The sequence below is a fragment of the Dendropsophus ebraccatus genome, chromosome 13 (assembly GCF_027789765.1).
Source record: "Dendropsophus ebraccatus isolate aDenEbr1 chromosome 13, aDenEbr1.pat, whole genome shotgun sequence".
NCBI lineage: Eukaryota > Metazoa > Chordata > Amphibia > Anura > Hylidae > Dendropsophus > Dendropsophus ebraccatus.
In genome coordinates, this window is record NC_091466.1 from 13,841,838 (window position 1) to 13,868,469 (window position 26,632).

Sequence of the window (26,632 nt, forward strand, 5' to 3'; positions counted from 1 at the left end):
TGCAAAACTTTTGTGGTGTATTTCTTTTGCCTGACAAGAACTTTGTTTCGAGACACACCTGACACTTTGGTTTCTAAACTTAGAAAATGGGTGAGATCATGCGATCCTTTAAACTGGTAGACCCGTGTACGACCCCCAATACAAGTGGCAAACTAGTGGTACTTTTTTTTTTTTTACACGGCTTAAATTTTCTGTAAGAAGGGTGGCATGAAGAATCTCTTGGATGGTTTGTTCGGTCCTTCGCTTCCACCTTCTTCTCACATATGCAAGGGGTTTGCTGCTTACAGTGATTTTGGGCCTGCACCAAAGACAGGATCAGCCAACAAATGAGCGTTTGCTCATTTGTTGGCTGATCACTCGGTGTCGCTGATCTGTGCTCAGCTCCTGCCTCAAATAGGGGCGTGTAAAAGTAAGGGCATTAAAGGGGTTGCCTAGTCTTAAAAAACATTCGTTTTACTCCCAAAACAGCACCACTTTTGGTCTCAGTTTGGGTGTGGTATTGCAGGTCAGTTCCACTGTAGTGAATGGAGCCGCTTTGTAATACCATAAACAACCTGGGGACAGGCTTGGTGCTGTTTTTGCAAGATGATAGCTATACCTGAATAAGCCCTTTAACTCCAAATCACTCCTGGGTGGGGAGGTCTACATTAATACTTGTAAATAAACAATTTTAAAAAGAAATTAAAAAAAAAAAAAAAAAGTCAATGAAACACTCAAGGTAATTTAGTTATATAAAAACTGTTACAATTATTTTTTTATTTAAATATATTGTCTAGAAAGGAATAAAAAATTTTTTAGTTACATAAAAAGCTATGTCCAGAATGAACCAGATGTCCAATGTACTGTAACCACTGTCAGGTCTGTTTAATACTAAATGCATGTACAGAGAGAAGGGCGAAAGTGAAGACATCCCCCCCTCCTCCTTCTCCTCCTTTCCCTTTTCAGCCGCAGATCTCCATAACCCATTCAACGAGCAATAAATTTAATTTCTAGCCAGGGAGGACGAGGCATTAGCAATTCTTAAGCCTATTGTCACAACATTATCACCACCCACAGAAAGCACTAAAATATTGTCTCTCTCTACAGGGCTTTTGTTGGACTTCATTGTACCCTGAAACGAATAAAATTCACTTAAAAATCAGAAAAAAAAATTACAGTCTATTGAAAACAAAAACACACTAAAAAGGTTATATTACCAAAAAATAACACTAAAATAAATTTTGGAAGAACAACCCTAGAATGGATCAAATAAATTCTGCAGGACAGAAAATGGAGCTTAAGAGTAATTGCATTCTAAAATTCAGGTCTCATAGTATCATCATATGGGGGGGGGGGGATGTTGTCTGTATCATCCAGATTTGTCCACGTGTAAATTTATTATTTATTTACCTTAAGTTTAACCACGATAGGTCTAAAATTTTTGTTTACAATTTTGAAATTGAATTTAAGTAGAAATTAAAACAAATACCAAAGCAGTTAAAATACACGACCGTTATGGAAAGAGAAATTTTGTTTATATCAAAAGAAAAAATTCCAAATATTTTTTATCATAACAATTTAAATCAACATTTTGTTTAGAATAAGCCAATTGTGGAGTAACCAGATTTTTTTTTTCTTTCTAAAAAAAAAAGTTGAGTGTATGCAGCCGGGAGGCAAAGGGCATTAATATAAACATATGTCATGGGAGGTTTTTTTTTTTTTTTCTTCACCCTGTCTGGAACAGTACACTGTAAAAGATTTATAAGCCGTCCATGTATACGCATTGCCAGAACTGTTGCAATCTCAGTCGTAAACAATGGGTTGGGGAACTCATTCAACTTTTATTTTGTGAGTTACAATTTAAATTTTTTTTTTTGTAATTTTACATTGTTTTTCTTCTAATTTTCTTGCTGTTTTTTTCCCCTCAAATTCTATTACAATCTAAATCCTGGAATACAAATAGCCAGAAAAGCGCCAGGCTGACAGGAATCATTAAGTGTGGTAGATTATAGAGAACAGCGCAGTCTAGGGCCTATTAATATTCACGCCTACCAATCCCACAAGTATTCTATTGCTGGTTTGTGCAAAATTATTTTATATCCCGTGTGGGGTAAAAAAAAAACAAAAAAAAAAACATAAAATATGTAATTCTATTATTTTGCTTAAGAGTATAGGGGAACAAAAAAAAAAAAAAAATCCTTTTTGTCATTTTTATAAAGCAAGGTTTTAGGGATTTTAATGGTGTAGGCCTCAGACAGCCCTGGGGAGTGAGCCTGGCACATTGTAAATAATTGATAAGGCAATCCTGTATGTATCATAAATCTTACTGAAAGTCCCCAGAACAGAGGATTATGGGGAATTTCAATGCAAAGATCAAAAGGCTTTTGTCTCAGACAATGCAGAATCTCACGGAGAAAAAGAAAAAGTGTCATTGGGACATCTCTCAAGCTTTACAACACTAGTGACTGAAAAGTATTTTGTCTGTAGGAATGGGTAGAAAAATCCAACAAAAATACAAAAAAAAGTTGTTGTTTTTTTTAATTGAAAAGATGCCTTGGAATGGAAGCAAAGAAAAATTAATTACCTAATTAGACAACTGAAAAAAATTAGGTAGATGTTAGGAAAAGTACAAAAGATTTACTGGTGGATGAGAATGATGAATTACAAAAAAAAAAAAAAAAAGGGATTAAAATTTGAGTTTGGAGCCATCTGGAGTTGAAGTTTTGCCAATCTGGCTTCCAGGAAATGATCATTTGGGCCAGGGCTCTGTAGCATCATTGTATACTGATCACAAGATCAGACCTTAAAGCCATATATATGGGGGGGATTGCATGATTGTTGGGGATTGTCGGAGTATTTTTGCAGTCCTACGAAATCAGTCAACTTCAAGTAACAAACCATCCCAGGAATCTATTATACAAATGAGTGCAACCCAAGCACAATGGTTTGGCATTTGAAAACCATGGCTGAAGTTGGATGCCGCCCTAGGGAGTCCAGGAAAATATGGATACATCCAATACAATGAAGGCAAGGTGCAATTTTATAAGGGTCCATTCACACTACGTAATTCGTGCGGATAACATTCTGCAGATTCCGCCGCTTGCTCCCGTTCGACTCTTCAACCCGTTACATTTCAATTCTTTGGGCGGATGGAATCTGCCCGAGCATAGAATGGAGTCTATGGCACGGGTAGAGTGGCCGAATCAGTTAATATCTTCCGTAGCGTGAATGCGCCCTTAGTATCAGTACTATCCGGGTGGTTGCCAATTTTTCTCCCACTAACTGAGACCTTTGTTTTTCTGAGTCCATTCCACTTGAGGATCACATTCATCCACTCAGTCTCCAATCTGGCACCATCCCCAAACCTAAGGGCCCTAAGACACAAGGCAACTATCGTGCAAAAAGGCCGGTTTTGCCCTTTATATTAGAGCCAACAATCAGCCAACTAAATGTCCTCATAAACAGACCGCTTATTGGCAGGAACCCTCACTGCCGGTAATCGGACTGTGTAAAAGGACCAGTTCTTTAGCTGATCGCATCCTATATGCAAGCATTAAAATACCCTATAAAGTTATTAGGATGCAGGGTTCAGGCTTATAAAGGTCTGCAAACAAGTGCCGATCTCGCTGGTGGTGCAGCATTGAGCCGTGTTGAAGGGCCCCAACAAGTGGGTATTTGAATGATGGAAGGAATGGGCCAACAGAATGATGCAGCAATTGTTCCTGTGGCCCTACCTGCACAATGGTTGAGACCCTTTAAACAAGCACCAGTCTTTAGGATTGGTGTCCTCCAGGATGACTCGGACTAAAGGCTCCCATAATCCTTCAGTTTCTGATGGCCAAATGATTGTCAGTTATCTCTCACATCCAGCCCCCATTCTCCTCATGCACAGGAAAGTTTGGCACGGCCAAAAGATCCAGTGTTCTATATGAGGGAGGGTTAAGCCGCAGCCAACCAAAGCTCTCTCTGTGGCTTCTTTACCAGAGGGTCAGGCAGTGATGTTCCATCACACCTGACCCCATGTGACAGTGGTTGGTTGGCAGAGCCTCATAGACCTTACACAGATGACTGCCACAAGTGGCTTGTAGAGTATATAGGGACCTTAAAATGACTTCTCGGCATGCATCAAACATGCCACTGTCATGCTTTCTATGAACTTCCCGAATCAACAATAGTCACGTGACACACATTTATTTAATTAGCTCAGAATTTTTCCCTGGATAAGGGAGTGTTGTAAAACAGTGCTGACCACCCCCCAAAGCTACGGGCTCTATACACCACCACCACAGAATCCCACCTGCCTCGGTGTCCCACAATATCTCTATGGGAGGGCTCACGTGGAGGACTCGAACTCTCTCATAGAGATAATGTGGGACACGGAGGCAGGCCGGATTTCGGTGCAGAGAGCTTCACTGCAGAATTCCACCGATTTTACTATCCTAGGGCTCCGTTTACAGGGAGCAAAAGTTGTGGAACTCTGTAGTAGAATGCCGCCAGCCTCCCTGTCATAATGACAGTCTATGGTAGGCTTGCGTGCCTCCTCTCCCCGCGCTAAAGGACAAAAAAAAAAAAAAGAAAAAAAAAAAAAAGCGCTGACAGACAACTTTTGCAGCTAAAAGCCAACATTCCCAATTATTTCTTCTTCCAACATCTGATATAAGAAAAAAGGAGAGGCCACCATATACATTAGCTAGCAATGACCACACCCTACAGTTCAACGCAACTGTATTAGTGCAATTTATGACCGCAAGACCCCTACCTGGCATCTAACACAGTTGACTGTATTTGAAACCCAAGCACCATCTTTAAAAGTAGGAATCTAGGAAGTAGACACCTAAAGAAATCCTATAGAAATCTCCCAACAGTGCAGTATTGTATGAAGTAACAATAAAGAGACATAATTCATAGTAAGCCAATAAAACGCTACCTTGCCAGTTGCCTCCTCGCAAACCAATCCGGAGACTACAAGCTTCAGCTATAACGCCCTAAATCAATCAGAGAAACTGTGTAGCGACTCATGTTTAACAACGCCAAGGCTGCCAGGGTATAATCTCGTATTGTTCTACGGTTTGCTTCATTCTAGCACCCGAGGGCATGAACCTTTCACCCTTATAGAAAACACACCGGCAGGGATTGTGCAAACTTTACTACTTTTTGCTATGTGAAAAAGGGGGAGAACGAAGAGAAAAATAAAAAACTGTTGTGCAGAGGTCAGGAGAATATTTCAGACTGGATTAAAAGGGGTATACCCCCACTTCAGCTGAGTATTCTAATTTGGGGGGACACAAAACAAACAAAAACAAATTGTAAAACTAGTTTATTAGGCAAAAATACTGTTTTGCAAGGCACCCCTAAACCTACCAATCCTTTGCTCCCACCACAGTGGGAGAGAATCAGTTTCTTTTATTTTGGAGTTCCATTGGTGAGATTTACGTCTGCCAATTCGTATTCACGGACGGACTGTAGCGCTCACTGTCAAATGCTAGACAGTTTTCCGAGAACCCCAATGGTGACCTTTTCCTCCCAGCTTGTCACATGGTTTTCTAGACAGACAGTGTACATTGCACTGCGGACTTATTAGCAAACTTGCACAGTAAATGAATCGTGTCAGCAGACCAATGCGTAGGACAGGTTCACGTTCTGGTCACCGCAAGAGAGGTTACCAAAAAGAAAAAAAAAAAAAAACAAATCCAGCAAAATTTCTAGTATAATATTCCTAGACTTTGATTTACGTAGATAAAAAAAATGAAAATTCTAAAAAAGTAAGAAGATAATCCAAAAGGGAGTTCAAAAAGATACAAAATTTCCTGGAGCCAAAAAAGTTTCATTGATTTTCAATACCCCCAACATTCAACCATGAAAACACACCTTTATGATCGGACTTGTCCTCCAATGTGTCTCTTTACATCGGGTCACTGGGAGCAAAACATTGCCCTGATAATGCCCTTTTCATCTGTAATTACTCCCAATTACCCAACATGTCTGCAGATTGACATTATCCAGCACCATCCTGACATGACATAAACCAGAGCTGCTGGGACAAAACCAGTCATTTTGAAAGGAGGGGGGGGGGGGAGAAAATCTGTTGGAAATTAACCTAAAGGAAAAACCTCAATGGTTTATGGGTCCTCAATGAAAAAAAACAAAAAATGGATTTCATGCATTGAAATAGTTAGGTTTTTGGATTCAAGTCTCTAAACCGAGTCTCTGGCCGGGCGTTGAGGAGGAAGATGGAACTCGCTTTTAATATGACATCTCCGACTTGGGGGTTTCGAAAGTAAAAGGTCCAAAAGTGCCTATGGTTTTTAGGCACAAGTTTATTCAGGTATCTTATATTCTAACAGTGAAGAGCGGAGAAGCTAAACTGTTCATCAACATTCTCCGACCCCAAAGGCTCAGCACGTGACTCCTTGCGGCTGCAGAAGCTGAATGCAGTCAAATGCCAAGGCTTTGGGTTTGGAGAACGTTGCATAATCTGGAAATGTTCAGCAACTCCACTTAGCACTAAGGTGCACCATAGTTTCTGAGACTCATTCCAAACTCAAAGGATTTCTGGCCATCTTACACACATTTCTAGGGCATATAAAAGTAAAGTAGAACTACTAAGAACACGGCCTTATGTATGGGATTCTTGTCAGTACGTCCCTGGCAGACAGAGAGTCACTGGTTGTAAAGCCAAAAAAATTTCTGCCAAAAAACAAATAAAACGACAATAAAACAGTCAATATAACAATTTATTTTTTCAAAAATAATATCTATAGGGTTTGTGAACTAGTTCTAAATGGAGTCACATGTATCTGCAAAGGCTGAGTTCTACCTAAAATTAAAGCTTGAGTTAGAGGAGGTTAATGCTGCTCTGTTTCAGGGCAATAAGTGTTAACAAGAAGGATAAACCATCTGTCACATTTATAAAAGTCTAAGGCTTGCATCCTAGAGAAATTTCCATTAGAGTCACTTGCAGCTAGGAGGAAACATTGGCAAAGTCTACTCTTACCAAGGTCTTCAGGAGGAAAGAGTTTCTGCAAGAAGTTGAAATCTCCAGCTATGACCCTACATTTTGGACTGCTTCACAACTCAAATAGAAGAGGGAACACCCAATATCGAAATCAAGATCAGACCCAACACCACTGAAGAGTCATGCCAGGAAAGAAGGATGGGAGAACCTGGTGAAGATTCGACCTTAGCCAAGTACCTCTTTTCACTTTTTGAAACTCAAGGCCATTAAAAAAAAAAAAAATTCAACCTCCAGTATGAGACACACTGGAAACCCTTGACGCTATAATCCCGGTTCTTTAAGACTCATCACTCCCTGAGTTGATCCCATGTTGAAGAATCTTCGTATTAAGAGATATAGGAAGACAAAAAATACACTGAAGCAGCACATCTCATTCTTTCCATCAAATGACTAACCTCCTTATAGTCTAAAATATAATTATAAGGAGATTTAAGAATTACAAGAGCGCAAATAATACACTCTAGCCAAAAATCCTCTCTGTAAAGAGATGATTTGCTACATGGAGACTTAAGACAGTGATGATCTCGTGGTGGCAATCAAATCTTTCATCGAATGCTCTTCTGATTAATCCCAGGCCTGTTGTTACCCGTCCATAGCTTCTGTTTAATGCGGAGACGTCTTAGAACTGGAGCCAAAAGAAATCAGCTGAGAATTGGGTTTCCTTAATGGGTTTACACGGATAGCTGCTCAAAATTATAATATACCGAGCCACAAAAAGGTCACTTATGTCTGGAAATACGGCTATGTAGTACAAAAACTATTCTGTACCTATACGATTTACAAAATGGTTTTAGACTTTACAAAATTCTTTTTTGTGGTCACGGAAGGGAGAATCACAAAATATATTTTAGGGTTAACGCCAAATTTAACAACCAACCTGCAAAGATTATTTTTAACAAAAAAAGTTTCTGCCTGGTTGGTCTCACAACTTCAATTACGTGGACAGAATTTTGTAAAGCAGTATCACAAAAAAATGGTTTCTGATGAATAGACATGGAATAAAAAAGGGATTTGGGCTGTTTTCCTCATTAAATGTAGCAAGCGGCACAAAAGGTGACATGTAGCCAAGGACACAGCCATTTCAACCTGCTGTCCTGCGGAGAGTAGCCAGCTGCTTCCACCGCACCAAAGCCATTTTGTGTAATCCATCATTCTCTTATGTAGTGTCCAGACCTCAGATGATGCCCTCTGAAGAAACTGCATCCCCTCACCCAACACTCTCTCCATGGGATTCCTGCCCGCAACATACACCGGCAGATCTGACGTTAACCAGCCAAGATGAAAGAAGGTGCCTCACAATAAAGCCCTCCACCCACCACTGAAAATTTGGTTAACCCAGCAGCACATGGAGACAAATCTTACAGGACGGGCTGTAAAAACAAACATTGCAGCTGTATACGCAAGGCCCTGTAACCCTGTGCCAGGGAAGGAGGCACCTCATATACATGGAAACGGGGACTCCAGTGCCAAGCATCTTACTGAATAGTGACCAGATGAGTCGAAGCTCTGGCCTACAATAGACTGTAGGATAAAAAGCCTTCTTTGATTTTCAACTCTTAAAGAGAACGCAACACGTAGCTTGAAAGTTGAAAGGTTTTCCAACAGGAATCGTGAAAAGTTTCCAGTATAATAAGACACCATATTTGTATACATAACTTTAAAAAAAAAATGACATTTAAAAAATCTAAACGTGAAGATAAAAAAAAATAAAAAAATCTAGCTACAGTTTTTTCATCTTCAGACATCAAGTCTAATTTCCCTCAGAGGCTTGGAACAAAGCTACGCGGGCCATCTACATGTAGGCAAGTCGAAGCGTCGTGCTGTTCTGCATGGGATCACAGCGAGGAGCCTGTAATGAAGCAGGACAGCTCTGACAACAAGTAAAGATGAAGACTTTTGACAGATCGCAGGAGGGTGCTGCCTCAACGACAGCATAACGCAACCAGGAGACGACCCTGTGAGCGCAACTCCTCTCTATTACATATAAAAGGAGTATTCACCCAGAAAATATTTACAGCTAATTTTTGAATCATCCTCTTCGGCCATGTCGTCAAAAAATTTGTTAAATCCATTCCCGATTCTCGTAAAACTGGTTTTAGAAACATTACAGCAAGAGATGTCAACAAACTATCACATATTTTAGAGTGGCAACTGTACTTAGTGATATGGTTAAGAGGATGCTGAGGTAGCAATTGCAATAGGGTCCTAAAACTAGAGGGCGTTCCAGCTGCAGCTCAACCCTGCCCATAGAGAACACAGGAATGATTGGTTGTGCCGTATGTTCCTGGAAAGCCGGTTGAAAGTGATAAAAGGCAGCCAAATGATCGGCTGTATGTTATTGAAGGTGAATGGCCTCCTTTAGATCAAGGAGACACATGGTACCATTCATATATCAGTTTGTGCTTCCGGAAAATAGAAAGGTGCTTTTACTCTCTGGTGAGATGGTCCCTCTCTCATACATGACCCTGCTTGGGACTCAGCTTTCAGCTGTCAGTCAAGCAGGAATAGGAGTGGGAGGGGGACCAAGGAGGCGCCAGACTGATACCAGAGAATAACAGCATGTCTGTAAATCCTGGAAGCACTGCTGGATATGGAAAAGGTACCATGTGTCTAACTGACTTAACAGCTATCGAACAGTGTCAGGAGTTTGGAACCTAAATTAAAGCTGACAGATTGCCAGATTTTAGGGCCAGGTAGTCAGTAGACATGCACCGACCAGGTCAGGGTTAGACAACTCTAGATTATCACAAGGCCGCATGGACTGAAACAGAAATAAAATATAAAACGTGGGTCTCAAGGAGCAATGTCTCCTGTAACAGTTCTATAGTTTAAAGCCTCTTACGTCATGCCTTGAAGGTGGAAGCTGCCTGCACACACTCTTGTTGAAACATATTTAAGTCGACAAAGTTAACACATTGGTGGGGGGACAACACCCAACTTGCCGTCTCTGCTCACCTTGTTTACAAAGAAGCATTTATCTATAATTACTCTGAGGTGTCAGCTATCCCAGAAAAATACACATCATAATCCTCACCAGACAGAAGCACTTACCCTGGTCAATATGGCTAAGAATCTGAGAAACCAGGTAGGGGTTCATTGTTCGGAAGCATGAGGTCATAAGCATGGGTTGTTGCAAACACCACTCTATTGGGTTAACTCTATTGGGTTAAGGATGTTCCAAACTTTTGAATACTTGGGGATGAACAAGGGTACCTATGAATCTATTGACCACTTTGTGGTCATTGGTGGTGGTGCCAGGAAAACCCAGCTACGAGTGAATCTTCTCTAGGACTAAGATTTTTTGAAGCCCTACCATGAAGAACCATGGTCGCTCCAGACTTTGACAGTTGTCCTACCTCAACATTGCTAAACAGCTGATGGCACTCAACAAGCCAAACCCCCACTTTAGGCCAATGGCATCTACCAATTCATTCCTATTACCGGGTTGTACCCAGAACAAATTGATCCCCACAGCCATGACTTCTGTTGGTGTTTGCCATAAGCCCCTGCAGAAGGTGAGGGTCCACCATTTGATACTAAAGATGGTCCTGCTAAGACCTGTCTGACATCAAGCAACACCAATTTACTGGTAATCAAGTTGGTTTCTGAGAGCAAGTCAAAACATATTCCATAGAGGAACCACACACAGTTTTTTTTAGTAGGAGGTTCAAGCTCAGACCACCCTTCACTTGGCCTACAACAATACTACTGGAGATGTAAAGGACTAGATGGAGCCGAGGCATACACAAGGTCACATCACCCTCTTCTCCTATAAGAGTTCAGAAGATGTAACAGGCCTCAACAGATCAAGCACAAGGCTGTGGTGACTTTTGGTATTAAAAGTGCAACACCAGATTTATGCTACAACTACCCCAATGCTCGATATTTGGCCCTTCCTGACAGTAGCCAGCCAGGTCCATGGCCAAGAAAAGAAAAATTTTAAATTCCCCCCCGTCCCAATAATTTTTTTGGTTTCTAAAGCTGTGCACGTTGCTATTGCTGGATTATAGAAATATAATACTGAGTCAGAGGGAAGCCATCAGTAAACAAAGCTTCGAGCCGGTTCAACAAGTTTCCGAGTAACGTTCATTTGTGCCACGCTGACTGTATATACAAGTCACTGCAAGGCACGTACAATGGATCCACAACACAAGAGCTGACGGGAGGAGATTAAGTAACTGAGTGAAGGTCGCGTTAATTGGATCTGAACGCAAACAAACAATGATGTCCATACCCCGCGTGGCCCAACCCGCACCTCCGAGAGATAGCTCTTTACTCAGGTCTCTGGAGAGTATCAACTCGAAATGAACCACTCAAGGTTACAGAAATGACAGGAAATGTGGGAGCGATGGACGGAGGATTATCAAGCGATCAATAAAATCAATAGTGTGTAAAAAAAAAAAAAGTTAGAGATCACAGCGATAGCAAACTGTGCAAGTTACCAACACCATAGGCAAATATTACATTATACACATTTCTCATACTTTATAGGCTACAGGAGGAAGTATAGTAGTTATATTCTTGTATTTAGGAGCAGTATTATAGTAGTTATATTCCTGTATATAGGAGCAGTATTATAGTAGTTATATTCTTGTATTTAGGAGCAGTATTATAGTAGTTATATTCCTGTATATAGGAGCAGTATTATAGTAGTTATATTCTTGTATATAGGAGCAGTATTATAGTAGTTATATTCTTGTATATAGGAGCAGTATTATAGTAGTTATATTCTTGTATATAGAAACAGTATTATAGTAGTTATATTCTTGTATATAGGGAGCAGTATTATAGTAGTCATATTCTTTTATATAGGGGGCAGTATTCTAGTAGTTATATTCCTGTATATAGAAGCAGTATTATAGTAGTTATATTTTTGTATATTAGGAGCAGTATTATAGTAGTTATATTCCTGTATATAGGGGCAGTATTATAGTAGTTATATTCTTGTATATAGGGGGCAGTCACCTGGTTTGCAATAGCATCAGCTGTAATATTATTCCCTATAAACACTAGGGCTATTGTGCTATAATCCTTCCATTTTACTCCAACTCGCACACAACCAACTGTCCAAATATCCGTCCACCTATGGAATATTTAGTCATCAGATCAGTTGTTATAGGAAGTACGCCTACACACGACCATATTCACTTCTCCAAATAAGCAGAACAGATGGGACGGACATTACTGGTGGGCGAACAAACCAAGCACACACACACACACACCCCCAACCTGGCAGAGGGACGGATGAGGGAACTGGCCACACAACAATAACTTATCCGCAATGTCTAACACAACAAAGACCACCACCCGTATCTGAGCCAACTTCAAGGGTCCCCAAAACACCTTATGACAACTACAGGGGCCTCACGTACAAAAGAAGTTGCAAAGGTAACCAATTATATAACCTCAGACTTATACTGCATAAGGGTGCGTTCACACGTACAGGACCTGCAGCAGATTTTCTGCTGCTGATCCGCAGCAGATTTCGTCTACACAACTGAACACAGCATCAAATCTGCTGCGGATTCTGTACGTGTGAACGCACCCTAAAACAATAAAAAAGTGGATTCTGATTGGTTACTGCCTGCATGGCCGCCATCTTAATAAAAGGGTTAAAATATCCTGCAGAAGCGGGTGGCGAGTTACATTATGAAATCAATACCCAGTAAAATACATTTCTAATGGTCGCTGAAGTCATGTAAGGCATAATAAGGCTATAATTCAGGTCCGCGAGGCACTTAGCCGTATGAACAGCCAACCACAGATCCAGCGCAGCTTTTTAATAACATATCAGGAAAGATTTTCCCATTCAGCGGTGTCCGTCAACCATTTGCTTTCCTATAAGGAGGATGAGGGGGAAAAATGTCTGAATACTCACAGCAGCACAGAGTATTTCAGTGTACTTAATTCCTACGATGAAAAGTTTTCTTATTTTTTCTACATTAATAGCGGTCCCATAGAACAATATGGTTGTAGCGCAGGTGGAGAGGCTCAGACAGTTCTTATCTACCTTCTTAGCTTATGTTTCACAAATGGGCACAATAAAGAGGGATGCGCCTTATTATCTGTAGCTAAATGGCTTTACAGCTCCATCCATAAAGTCATTTATCAAAGCAAACACAATAAAAACTTATCACGACCAATCATTCACAGGCACGGGATGAGCCAGCGGGCACTTTAGGGCTTGGAATGGCGCCAGTGGATGCCCTCTCTAACACTATAGCTAACATAGCGGGTCCTGTAAGCAGTTACGCAAGTTTACAACCCCCCATATATAATCGGAAGTTATGAATTTAAAGGATGCATTCAATTTTAAAAAACACCTGGCACTTGTCCATTTTACCCTTTTTTGATGATCTGTCCCTTTAAGAAATATATTTAAAGGGAAAAGGTTGCAAACATAGAAGCGAAACAACTTACAAGTCTATAATGATGGCTGGTAAAATGGACGCAAACATTGGGATAAAAATTTAAAATCATATGTTAAACTATTCAAGTCTCTCTTTACAACTGCTGTAAAGCAATTAGAAACTTTAATTTAGGTTATCCTCTGCAAATTAGTAGTTCAGTTCCCTCCTGCGCCACAATGGGAGACATTTCCCATCGCAGAGTATAGAGTATCTGTTGTCTGACTCTTTCAAGGTTACATACTGCTGTAAAGCGAGACCTTCCTGCTGTGCATAGAAAAGTAAAAACAGAAATTTAAAGCTACAGCGTCACTTTAAGAAACATTACACAAGTGAATAGAAGGTATGCGAAATTTCCTGGAAATGTTAATGGCAGCAAAATTGTATAGAGCGTTTAACGCAGGCCGGGCTGCAATTACTGCTCGTGTGAAAGTATCTGAATAGCAGGATTTCTACTTGAACATAAGGGACAATAGAAAGTACAGTGGGTGAGGGGCTACGGTGAAACTCTGTATACCTGAAATTCTTAGCCCAGAGTCGTCATCTGATAGTCTGGAAAAACAAGCTCTCTCTGAAAAGACCCTCAGGAAAAAAGGGGGAAAAAAAAACTCTCCTGTCAGCAGCCGGATGTCATTTTCTATACTTCTCCCAAAAAAGCAAAGGGGCAGTATGTGAGCGCGAGAAGTGAGATTTATTGCCGTACAGGTCTGTACTGCTGAACCGGTGTATCTAAGCAGGTGTCTCAGTATGATAAGATCAGATACAGCGGCTGTGTATCTAACACTGTGCTGCTTAATACAGAGTCACGGTGTCTAATCCTATCATGTGTCATACTGAGTCGCTGTATCTAAGCCTGTGAGTGATACTGCCTGCTGAGAATGTCACAAGCCTTTCGTTTCATACTGTCTGCTGAGCTGGCGTATCTAAGCTTATACGGTGCGATGTAGACTGCTGAGCAAGAGTTTAGTCGTATCATGTGTGAACGGAGTGGCTATATCTAAGCATACGTGCGATACACATGTTAAGTTAGAGATACCTAAGGTATCTAAGCCTATGTGTAATATTGTCTGCTAACCTGGTGCACCACATCTCAGATTACAGTACAATATGCTAACGTATATCAGGTTTACTGGCACCATAGCCATTGAGTTTAATGGACTGATTGTAGACTATATAGTGACTATATTTAGCCCATTTATATACAGTTATGCTTTTTTATGAGACTTACGGGCAGATAGATCCAGTGCGGTATATGTCAGCATGCTCTTCTGCCGATATGCTGACATATACCATGGATGTATGCTCATTTTACATGTGAACAAGGCCGATTATGCTCCTGCTACTAAGATGGTAAGTCGCCCATGTTGGATCTGTTGACTCTTTTGAACTTAGAGAGATAAGCCGCTGCCAGAACTACCTCCACTCCTTTCTCCATTGAGAGGTGGGAAAATTTGGAGAGAGAGCCATGCTGAAGACCATGTCTATGGTGAGAAAGGGAGAGATACCCGTCCGCCATGCACAATGTCCACAAAATCACAGATCTGTTGTCTGCAAAAAAAAAAACAAAAAAAAAACACTTCCACAATTTATCCATATCTCATGGCCACCTTAGGTCGGTGTTCACATGTGCATCAGAAAATCCTCACAGATTCCACCATATTCAATAGCAAGAACAGATACGACACGCCATTTTTGTTTTCTGTCTCCCGTCCTATTGTGTGATGCCGAGGCGCGCGTGTATCTAAGCCAGCCATGTTAGATATTATCCCGAGACAGTATAGGTTTACATAAGTAAGGTGGAGATAACAAATGGCTGTCACTTCTCTAGAAGCCATTGCTTACATCTGGGACGTACGTATACAGAGGAGCCATTAAGATTCCTGCAGTATTACAGGCGGCCATTAAGAGTAACTTCTCTCCATTGCTTCTTCTATGACCTGAAGGGATGAACTTGAAAGCAAACCTTGTGTTACCTGCCGGCTCCCTCCCCTCCCCCCCAGCTCGCCCCAACGCTGGGTTAGGCAAGGCCCGCAGCTTTCTGAACACTTTCACTGGCATCTCGATGACAACTCACAAGTGTTTGACCAGGTTTGTTTGCACAGTCCGGTCCACAATGGCAGCACACCTACAGGCCCCGCAAATATCAGAGAATCCTGTGATTCTAAGATCTACACATTAATATGGTCGCCATGCCATAAAAATTCCAGTCATTTGACATCCGATAGACCACCTCACTCTCTTGTTCTGGACAACAGCAATTGCCATTACTATTAATTGGCCCCGAATTTGTATAATCCAGTAGTCCAGCATCTAACCAGTGTATGCTGGACTATTGGAATCTTACGGCATTATAGAAAGTAATCCTCCCATCCGACCCTAATCCCTCTGGCAAAGATGAACCGATCCCGACGTCTGAATCCTAATTCAGATCACGTTCAGATGATGAAAGCAGAGAATTACCACAGACCATTTCCTTAGAGGAAGGCTCCATCTCCGATTCAAGGCTGACATATGCTAATAATCACATAACCCTTTCATCTCCGGACACGGTTACGTCACCTTTTGTCATGCTGTAGTCCAGCTTTTCCAGGTTACCGAAAGTCATTCAGGACTTGAAGACTAGATGGTACCAATATGGCCGCTATTACAGCTCACTATGAGGTGATCTACCAGTCTTCCTGGAGCCCTGAGGACCTCTGGGGCATAAGTATAGACCTATGGGAATCTCTGTCACTCATCTTGGGTCTGACACACCGCATGGCGCCAAACCTTCTTAACACTATGATATGGTAGTCGTAAGTATATGTACTCGTTCAGGAGTCTGGGAAAGCTGGACGCCCCTTCCAACTTCACGTGATGAGGGATTCTCTCCTCTCTAGTGCACACAGACTGTCTATAGTCACAGAATGAGCAGGTCCGCCCCAGCTGGGTAGGCCTGAATAGGCCGGAGCCTGAATGTATCCAAACAGAGCGATGGCGGGGGCGAATCCATCAGACGGCGGGGGCCCGGCCGCTCTGATCTCCCGCGGAGACACTTGATTTGTTGCCGTTCGCTCCTCGCTGTCATATTCGGACACAACACAAGAAGTTGTTTCAGTATGAAGAGGCCTGAAAAGCGGCGCCCGGCAGGAGAAGATGGCGCTCTTCTGAGGGGATTTTCTAATAAATACTAAATAAAAGGGGGGACAAAAGCCACATTGTGCCCACGGAAAACAACAGCTGCGCCCACCCACCGGGACCCCTTATTACCAGGAGGAGGCTCTCAGGGATTATTAGATCAGCCGCCATATATAACATCAGGAAACACATTGTCCGGGGTGTATCAAACCATCAATACTCCATCACACATGATCAGCTTAGATACAGCCAATCAGTAGACTGTATGATCAGCTTAGATACTTCAGCTGTATGTAGGATTAGATACATGACATGACCACGTGTGACAGGCTTAGATACAGTAGCTTAGCAGACAGGACCACATGTTACAGGCTTAGATACTATGGTTCAGCAGACAGGATTACATATTGTAGAATAACATACTCTGGCTGAACAAGCTTGGGTACAGTAGCTCAGCAGTATGAGTATCATGCATGTTAAGGTTAGATACACCAGCATAACAGTGTATTGTGGATGAGATACACCATGTTAGCAGAGAGTATCACACAACTCACACTGTATCACAAATGATTGCATTAGATACACATCTGCAGAGGCTTTGATATTAAGACAGTATCACACATAATAGGATTAGATACATTGCCACAAGACAATAATAGATATTGCAACTGGTTATTACAAATAATAGCATATCCTAATCCTATGTCAACAGGCTTAGATACTGCAGCCACAATATGCTTAGATACACCTTCTAAGCACAGGGTATCACATGATAACATGAAACACCCTGGCTTGGTAGACAGTATCCCACATTAGGATTAGATACAGCAGGGGATATCACAACACACAATAATACTAGATACAGAATCTCAGTAGACAGTATCACACATATTAGGATTAGATACAGCAGAGGAAACCCCATGACACATAGTAACATACAATAATACTAGACAGTATCACAAATGATAGGATTAGATACACTGTATCAGCAGGGGCTTTAAAACTAAGGGTTAGCAAACTGTATCATGTTAAGAGACTTAGATACTAAAGCTAAACAGACAGCATCACATGATAGGATTAGATACAGCGGCTCACAAAGGGTATCACACATGATTGGATTAGACACCCTGCCCCAACAGACAGTATAATACTGGATATAGCATTTCAGTGGAAGGTATCACAAATTATAGGATTAGATAAATAACGTCACCAGACTGCATGACATGCTTAGATACTGCATCACAGTAGTTGCAGTATCTAATGGTGCGTTTACACGAAACGATAATTGTCCCGATCGTACGATTAACGTTGTCTGAGTAACGATTTTTTTTTTCATAACGATCAGTGTTTATACGGTACGATATATCGTACGGAAAATTCGTTTTGTGATCGCTTAAGCCTATCTCACACATTGGTTAAATCGGCGAACGACTGTTCACACGGAACGATCTTTTAGCGAACGATGATTTGATAACATGTTGAAAGATCAAAATGAACGATTTCTCGTTCGTCGTTTGATCGTTCGCTGCGTTTACACGTACGATTATCGTTCGAATTCGATCGTTAACACGCAAACTCGCACGATAATCCTTACGTGTAAACGCACCTTAAGCCTGTTACGTCATAAACCTGTCTGTTTATATTGTGTTACCTTATCTAATAATTTGTATTACTTCTAACTGAGATGTTCTAACTAGCGTTATTGTGTGATGCGTTATGTTCAGCTACAGTATCTAAGCAGGCAGTATCACATGATACACCCTCTTAGCCCATGGTATATCACACAATGTAATCAAACAGCATCCAACACAACAGGTGTAGATACATCAGCTCAGAAGATAGTACTGTAAATCTTCTCTAGACATGTCTGCGGAGAGAATGTATCAAACATAAGTCTTAGATACATCAGTTCTTGTTTTATGGCTTTGCTATGGATATTATGGAGCATTATACAAGGATCAGTCATAAGAGGAAGACGTCCGTGACACAGATGCAGGCCGTATACCTTGGCGATGACCCAATATGGACGCTACGTTATACGACATGGAAACATGAGGTAAACATGAGGTAAACATGAGGTAAACATGAGGTAAACATGAGGTAAACATGAGGTAAACATGAGGTAAACATGAGGTAAACATGAGGTAAACATGAGGTAAACATGAGGTAAAACAGCAGTGTTCCCTAAAATGAGGCAAAACTACGACTCCCAGCATGCCCGGACAGCCTTCGGCTGTCTGGGCATGCTGGGAATCGTAGTTTTGCAACATCTAAAGAGCCACAGGTTGAGAAACATTGCCATAAGGGGTTAACAATAGGTCACTCCTAATCCGCCATATTGTGTTAACATATAATGGCGCCATATAGTTCTCATACAGACAGCCTACTAGGTGGGAAGTGTACATGGAACATTATCAAATCATCATTCCTATAAAAATCCAAGTAGCGCGGCAGTAAAAAAAAAAATCTTCCAGGCGCAGACATTACTCGTATCCACGGCGCTATAAATATTTGAGTAGGAGTCGCACCTCGTCTATCAGCAGGTAACATGTCAGCCTGGCACTAATAGGTTTCCCATTAACACCTCACCTTCATTATATCGGAAGGGGCGAGGGGGGTGGAAGGCGCACGCGACGAGACGTGTTTTCTTCCGACGGCGGATAAATCAGGGTGGGATTCGGGGTTTTCCTCTGTTTTTATTTCCTTAATTAAGACTCTCGAGATATAAATATAGAGAAAAATGCTAATTACCCTCTAAAAGCCTGGAGTCTGGCATGAGGATGGCGAGGAGGGAACCGTCGTGAGCCGCCACAGCACTGACTCATGTTCTACCATGTGTAGGCGATCGGGTAATCTCTAATATTTATGCCGGCTTGTATCGGAATAAAGACTACAAGTCTAGGAAGGGTGGTGTCTGACGCCATTTTTTTTTTTTTTTTTTTTTTTTTAAAGGGACAGCACTCAAAAAAAAAAATGAAAAAAAAAAAAGTAGTAATAGTAGGTAAAGAACTCATACAGTACACACAATAGGCCTTTACTATGCAGATGCCAAGGAGGATGTGTTAGTCACATGGTCATTTATGACACCACAAACCGGCCGCCCCGATCTGCGTATGAAAGGTGAGCACATCTGTACTAACACAGGCCTGAATGCATCACAGGGGCCGACAACCCCCCCCCCCCCCCTCTGTGAGACATAGCACAAGGCGCATATAAGGAACTAGGGTCAATGATTAATGCCGCCTTTTGTCTGTGGATCACTCCTTAGGAATGAAGGAAGACAGCTACCTCCAGGGCACATATCCCATATTAATTAAGCTGCTGCCTGCCGAGAGATACAGCTTGTTTCATGGTCCCTGGTGGGGACAGAGGTGAAAATAGAAAAATGGTCTTTTGCCAGTCTGAAGACGTAGTGAGGAAATCTCAAGATCTCATCAAGGTCAATTGAACCATAAGAATCAGTCAGTCCATAGCTATGGGGCCTAGAAACAAGTGGTCAGCACCAGCGACCCAATGAGCTAAATATGTTTGTTTTTTTTGTGTGTATAAAAGCTCCTTGTTCCTATTTAAGATATTCCTCCTGGGCCTAACTCCAAACTCCTGGCCCCGCCCCTGCCTATTTTATGGTGTTATAGCACTATTCTATTCCAATATGGATAAAGCCAGAGCCGGAATACAGATGTAAGTCCCCAATACCCCCAGCATAAGGATCACTGGGACATGTTGAAGTTGGCTTATGATGAGACCTTGAAGTACCCATATGTTGTCCCAAACTCAGCTGAGTAAACATCAGTAAAAGCCTGACCATCCCGGCTGACACCCCATAATGGATCCTGTTGGTGCAATGTGTCGCCAAGATGTCAATATTAGATTCAGCCATCTGTTAGTTTTACCTGAGTGACGACATACACAACCACCACCATCAGGGGGTATGATATTGCTTTCCTACATATGCTACTACTAGGTACCTATATTAATTGGGAAGGTCAGGTGACAACAATCTCTATGTCTATCAAAACAACGCTCCCTCATCTTTCTCAGGATAGAACCAAGAAATGACTAAATATCTTAGTATTCTCGAAGCTTGTAGGGGCTGCCCAGAATCAGAAAAACAGCTGCCTCCCCCACCAACAACAGCGCCACACCTGTCCACAGGTTGTGTGTGGTATTGCAATTCAGCCCCATTCTTTTCATTGTAGTACCCCAGTTGCAATGCCTGCCAAAACCTTTAGACAAGTGTGGCGCTGTTTGTTTAGTTGTTGTTTAAAGAAAGCAACCATGAGGGGGGAAAAAATAAATAAATAAATACATTTTATTATATATATATTTAATAATAATAATAATAATAATAATAATAATAATAATCCTAATAAGTTTATGACCCTCCCCAAGTCATAGGCTATAACACTTGTAAAGGATAATAATGTAGGACAAAGACTCCAGAATAATGACAGGATATTTGGTATCAATTCCATCCGCACCTACATAGAGGTAGAAACAGGATCCTCTAACCCAAACAGCTTACACTCTATGCTCGCTCTCATGTTACAGGCTGCATTCCCATTGAGTTTGCATCTCAAATACCCATCAACACCTGCTGCTTCAAGAATGACAACAACAATACAAATAAAATAAAATAAAATAAAATAAAATATAAAAATAAAAATAAATAAAATAAAAAAAAAGGTTCCACTGTTTCTATCCTTTTCTGTGGGAACATGGGTCATAGTTTACACTGAGAACTGCAGCGCGTATTACGAGTCTGGCGCCATTAGTGTCTGTTGTGGGACGGCACTGAGGTATAAAAGGACAAGTGGACAGGGCCTGAAGGTATCATAATCCCACCATATACATAAACGTTCATGTGTTCTCTATGGAGACAGGGGAGGTAAGACAGACATCAGTCGGCGGCTTATTTCTTTGAGAACAAAAAGATTGGGCAGATAAAATTGACCATGCCCGATCCCCCTCTACTGTGAAATTATGGCCCAAATTTACTAAAACTGTCCATAGCAACCACACAGCTCTAATTTTCCAAATTGTTTTGGTAAAATGAAACCTGGTCTCTGACTGGTCGCTATGGGCAACTAAGTTTTTGTTTTAGTAAGTCTGTAAGACGTTTAGTAAGACGTTAAGATGCCCATACACTTTATTCTGGAGCTTATGTCAATATAAAGTGCATGAGGACCCCCGACAGATAATGTTGGTGGGGATAAGGGTCAAACATGATGGAGTTTCACTGCTTGGCCCTTTGATCTCTAAGAAATAAGGCACTGCAGAGGTTATTCCTCCTCTTCCTATAGAGAACACAGGAATGCTCAGCTGTGCTGAGTATTTATGTATATGAGGAGGAAGGGGCAGTGAAGGTGTATAGGCATCTTTAAGGGGTTGTCCGGCCTTAAAAAAACATGTCCGCTCTCTTCCAGAAACAGTGCCTCTCTTGTCCTTAATTTGCGTGTTGGATATTGCAGCTCAATTCCACTGAAGTGACGAGCTGGATTGTAATACCACACACAACCTGGGGACAGGGGTGGCGCTGTTTTTGTAAAGAAAGAAGCTGTGCTTAATCTAATCCTGAATATCCCTTTAACCCCTTTTCCCTGCAGCTTTCTATGGATTTTCTGCGGGAACATTCTGCAGCCGATCCCCTTATACTTTGGATAAACCCGAAAAAATTGTATACCGTTTACCTTAAGGGTAAGATCATGCTTAACTGGTTTGATGTAGAAAATCTCCACAGCATAGCCACAACCATTAATCCACATTAGCGTGATCCGACTTATCAGTACATAGGCCATCGCCATACAGTTCAACCAGCCTAGTTAGCGTCCATCTCCCTAGAGGCTGACCACCTAGAACCAGTATACAGAGGACGCTGTGACTCACTTGGTGAGGTCTGCCGAGAGTCAATTTGAATTTCAACACTTTGGTGCCACATTCCATCAGCAGGATGTCAAGTGAATGGGAGGGGCACCATTATTGGGTACATAGTGCCAAGCATTCCTTAGCCCAGGCTACACGGCAGTTTTAGTTGCATTGTCCCAAGACAGGACAATTCAGTGTAGATACTATTGAACCCCCCCCACCACCATCACTACCAGTCGGAAGTATAGGTTGCGCCACAGTTGTGTTGTGGTCATGTGACATTTACTATTGATTTCGCTCGTAGAGCGACGGTGTCAACTGACGCTTTCCTGAAAGTCGTCAACATGGTCACACCAAGCGGCACCGACATAGCTAAGCTTGCTTATCGACTCTCGAAGCCATGGGTTATCTCAAATCTGAAGTTGCCCAGTAGCCCTGGCTTTAGGTTTCTCAAAAACACCCAATTCCTTTAAAGGTTGTATAGACCCTGTGAGAAGAAAAACATAGCAGGCCAGATCACCCTTTATAATCTGCCCACAACGTCAGCTGGAAAGACCAATGCCATTTACCAATCCTTCATCGTTGGTCACCAATACCCCAATATCATTTGACTGTCACCGACGGCCAGTAAAAGGTTTGTCAGTCGTAAGATTTCCAGCCACGTACACTCAGTCACCAACTTGGCCTTCCTGTTATCTATCCTATGAAGGTACCTGCATAAGGGCTAGCTGGCAATTTCTCTATGTTGGCGCAGATGTACCCTCTCAGGACAAATCCCAAGTAGTCTTGTTCACAGACCCACAACCATAATGAAGATTACCCCTCCCCCCCCAAACTGAAGGTTAGAAGACTGTCCTAATGTCTTAGGGTTCACAACATATGGAAGTAAAATGGAAAGCCCATTAAAATTTGCAATATGTATTATGGGTCTGAGAATTCGGCCTTTAAAGTATTGGTGGTGACGCAACTCCAAAGAGGTTCTTCCAAGGTGCACAGTCACACAAAGGTTGATACCATATTAGGCCGAGCAGAGACTCTTGTGACAATGGTGCTATAAACAAATTGAGATAGTCATTGTTATCTAATTACTGACATCTCCACCTCCGAGATGCCATATAGCTTTCCTTTATTGACCGAAGCAACCCCAGGAAATTAACCTTTAGGTGTCACCTATACAGACCATTTCCTAGAAACACAATTGCTCACGAGAGGTTGGACCTTGTGGGATCTGAAAGAGGTTTCGGACATCACTCTACAGGAGTTTTTGGGAGTCTTGGGCAATAGACAGTCAATATGGGACATATGATAAGTCTGATGGACAGCCAAGGTGCCAAACCCATAGCCAGCAGGCAAATGCCAATCAAGGCTGACCAGAAATTCCAAGTTCACTCACAGGTTCCTTATAGACAGCAGGTGGCTGCCAGTCAGTACAACGCTCGGGACCACCAGCAGGCAATAGAGGGACCCACAATTAGACTGTCGTTTTCTATGTGGGACACTTAGGGTCCTATTCCACAGGCCGAGCAGGGCCTGATCAACGATGTAAATGAGCGCCGATCTGCTAGATCGGCGCTCGTTTACTGGGCCCGACAATCGTTAGCGATGTCCTTGCAGCCCTTGTTTAATACATTACCTTTCCAGGCGCAGGTCTCCTTCTCCCGATCCCACGCGGCAGCATCAGCTTCGGAGTGGCCGTCTGAACTGACAGACCGCTCAGCCAATCACTGGCCGCAGTGGTCCTGGCCAGTGATTGGCTGAGCGGTCTGTCAGCTCAGACAGGCCGCTCCGAAGCTGATGCGCGGGACCGGGAGAAGGAGAAGACCTGCGCCTGGACAGGTAATGTATGATGTTTGTGAAATCGTCGGTGATTTCAGGTTTGAACCTTAATGAACAATCAGACGATGACACCATCATCGGCTGATCGTTCTCTCTATTCCACGGAGTGATAATCGGGGAATAGGCCCCTTAGACTTATGCTGTAACCACAAAAATGGTGACTTCTAGTAAATGATAACACGCTTGATAGTGGAGTCGTTGTGATAATGGGGCCCCTTTGGTTAAGGGGGCCACTACTGTGACTGAGAAGCTCCCATAGACTTTATGGGTCGGGACCACAGATCAAAAGCGTAATCCAAGTCCCTTATAATCAGCAGGCAATGTGGGACCACCCATATCCAGAGACAACATGACCCCAAGATCACAGGCCCACAGTCATATAATCAGGACCTATGATCCCTTCCTCAATCAGTGTCGACCCATTAGCAGAACCCCCATATCTACAATGTAACAGCCAGTCACGGAGGGACCCATGATGCCAAACCCGACATTGGGTCCTAACCACAATGCCAATTTCACGAACGCCATCTCGCTGCCATAAACGAAACCTTTGTCTTTCAGAAGAAAAAAAAAAATCCACAACAAAATTGAATTAAAACAACAAAGCCCATAAAACCGGCGAGCGCATGGTAATGTTGTGTCCCCCCATCTTATCTGCGGGTAATCCGTCACCTTGTCTGATCCCTATCGCTCCCATCAGTCTGTGTACGGGAATGTTAATGATTAACATGCCCTCCGATAGGGCCACTTCCCAGACCATAGCATCGACCCAACAAAAGGGGGTGACCAACTCCCCCCAACCCCCACCCTGCAAACAAGTCACACCGGAGTGGCTAGCAACAGCAAACAATTACAAGCCTAATGAGGGGATTAGTGGGCAGATCCCTCTCCACATCCACCCGACCAGCTGCATCCCCACCAGGGCTGGGACTTTAGGAAAGTCCAGGGATTCATTGGGCCTGCTGGAGGAGGAAGAGGAAGGCCAGCGATACGCTCTATAATCCAATAAAGCCCCCTGGTAAAAGCCTGGGATTAGCCGCCCCTTATCTCTGGGTGATATTAATGAGATTGCAATATGGATTAGGATTATTTACAAGATCACAACCCCGAGATCTCCTACTGATCTAATAGCAGATCCTCAGCAGAGAATGGCTCCCATCAGATCAGTTACAATGTATCAGCTCAGTGTTACAATGTATCCAACCGACCCCCCTCCCCAATCCTGATCTCCAGCCAGACAGACCCCCCAACAAGTGCAAAGAAAAAACAACAGAATATTGTGCAGATTTTCTGCAGCTTACCCCAAGCGGCTAGGAAAAGCCTCAGACATGTGCAATCCCCTGGCTTCCAGGATCACTTCTTGGGAAAGAAGGAGGGAGGAGGGGGAAGGGAGGGAAGCAGGACTGTGGCTGTTTAAAAAAAAAAAAAGGAGGAGGAGGGGAGGTAGAGTCTCCTTTTATATGAGGAAGCTTTTGTTGTCCACTGTTGTGTTAGAAAATCCACATTCTGCAAATGGAGAGAGGGGAAGAGGAGTAAGGGTGGGAAGGGTAGATCCCAGTCCTGGTGAGTGGATCCCAGTGGGGAAGGGCGGAATTCCAGACGGATGGATAAAGTGATTCCCCAGGATCTATGGATGTGTGCGGAGTCGTGTGTCTCTCCAGAATGCAGATTCTACACCTCTGTGGCTGCTCCAAGGACAACCCTTTCCCTTCCTCCTCCTCCTCTGCTCCCCTCCTCCTCTGCTCCTGCCCTCTCTCACCATTGTCTCAGATCACACTCACAGATCCCCTTTCTCTTTCTAATGTGTTGCTGTTTCAAGGGATTTCAGGACCTCAGGGCTTCCCCCCTCCTTGATCTTATTTTGGGACATTATCCCCTCTTTTGTTTTTGCAATGGGATCACATGACAGGAGGAGGCGAAACAGATGCCTTTTGTTGGCCCTGGCACTGCCACAGTGTAGGAGCGCTGCCCTGGCACTGGGGGGCGCAGTTTATCCATGGGGGAATTATCTGCCGTGCTCTCTTATGTTAGATTTATCAAATTGGCGCAAGATGGATGAGAAATTTTACGGATCAACGGAATGTTAAGCTATAAATAAATAATAAATAAACATTTTTAATAACAAATAAATATTTATAATAAATGTATAATAAATAAATATTTTTAATAATAAATAAATATAGATTATTATTATTATTATTATTATTATTATTATTATTATTATTATTATTATTATTATTAATAATAATAATAATAATAATAATAATAATATAAATATTTATAATAATAAATATAAAAAATATTACTTTGGTTAAGCCACGCCCCCTGGCATCAAAAACTAACAATAAAAACAAAAAATGTGGCCAAGGGAAAAAATATGTCTGGGCATGCTGGGACTTGTAGTTTTGCAACA

General features: G+C 42.2%; 1 protein-coding gene across 2 annotated transcripts in view; it reads right to left on the reverse strand.

Moving 5' to 3' along the window:
* Window positions 1–26,632, reverse strand: part of VANGL2 (VANGL planar cell polarity protein 2) — an 87,882-nt gene that overhangs the window by 36,939 nt on the left and 24,311 nt on the right. Inside the window, exon 1 of one of the 2 annotated variants that reach the window (XM_069950323.1) lies at window positions 25,521–25,898. The exons of the other annotated variant lie outside the window; for it this stretch is intronic. The gene's annotated coding sequence lies outside the window, so the exon portion shown is untranslated. Of the gene's footprint in view, window positions 1–25,520; window positions 25,899–26,632 lie in introns of those variants that run through there. 2 annotated transcript variants of the gene reach the window in all.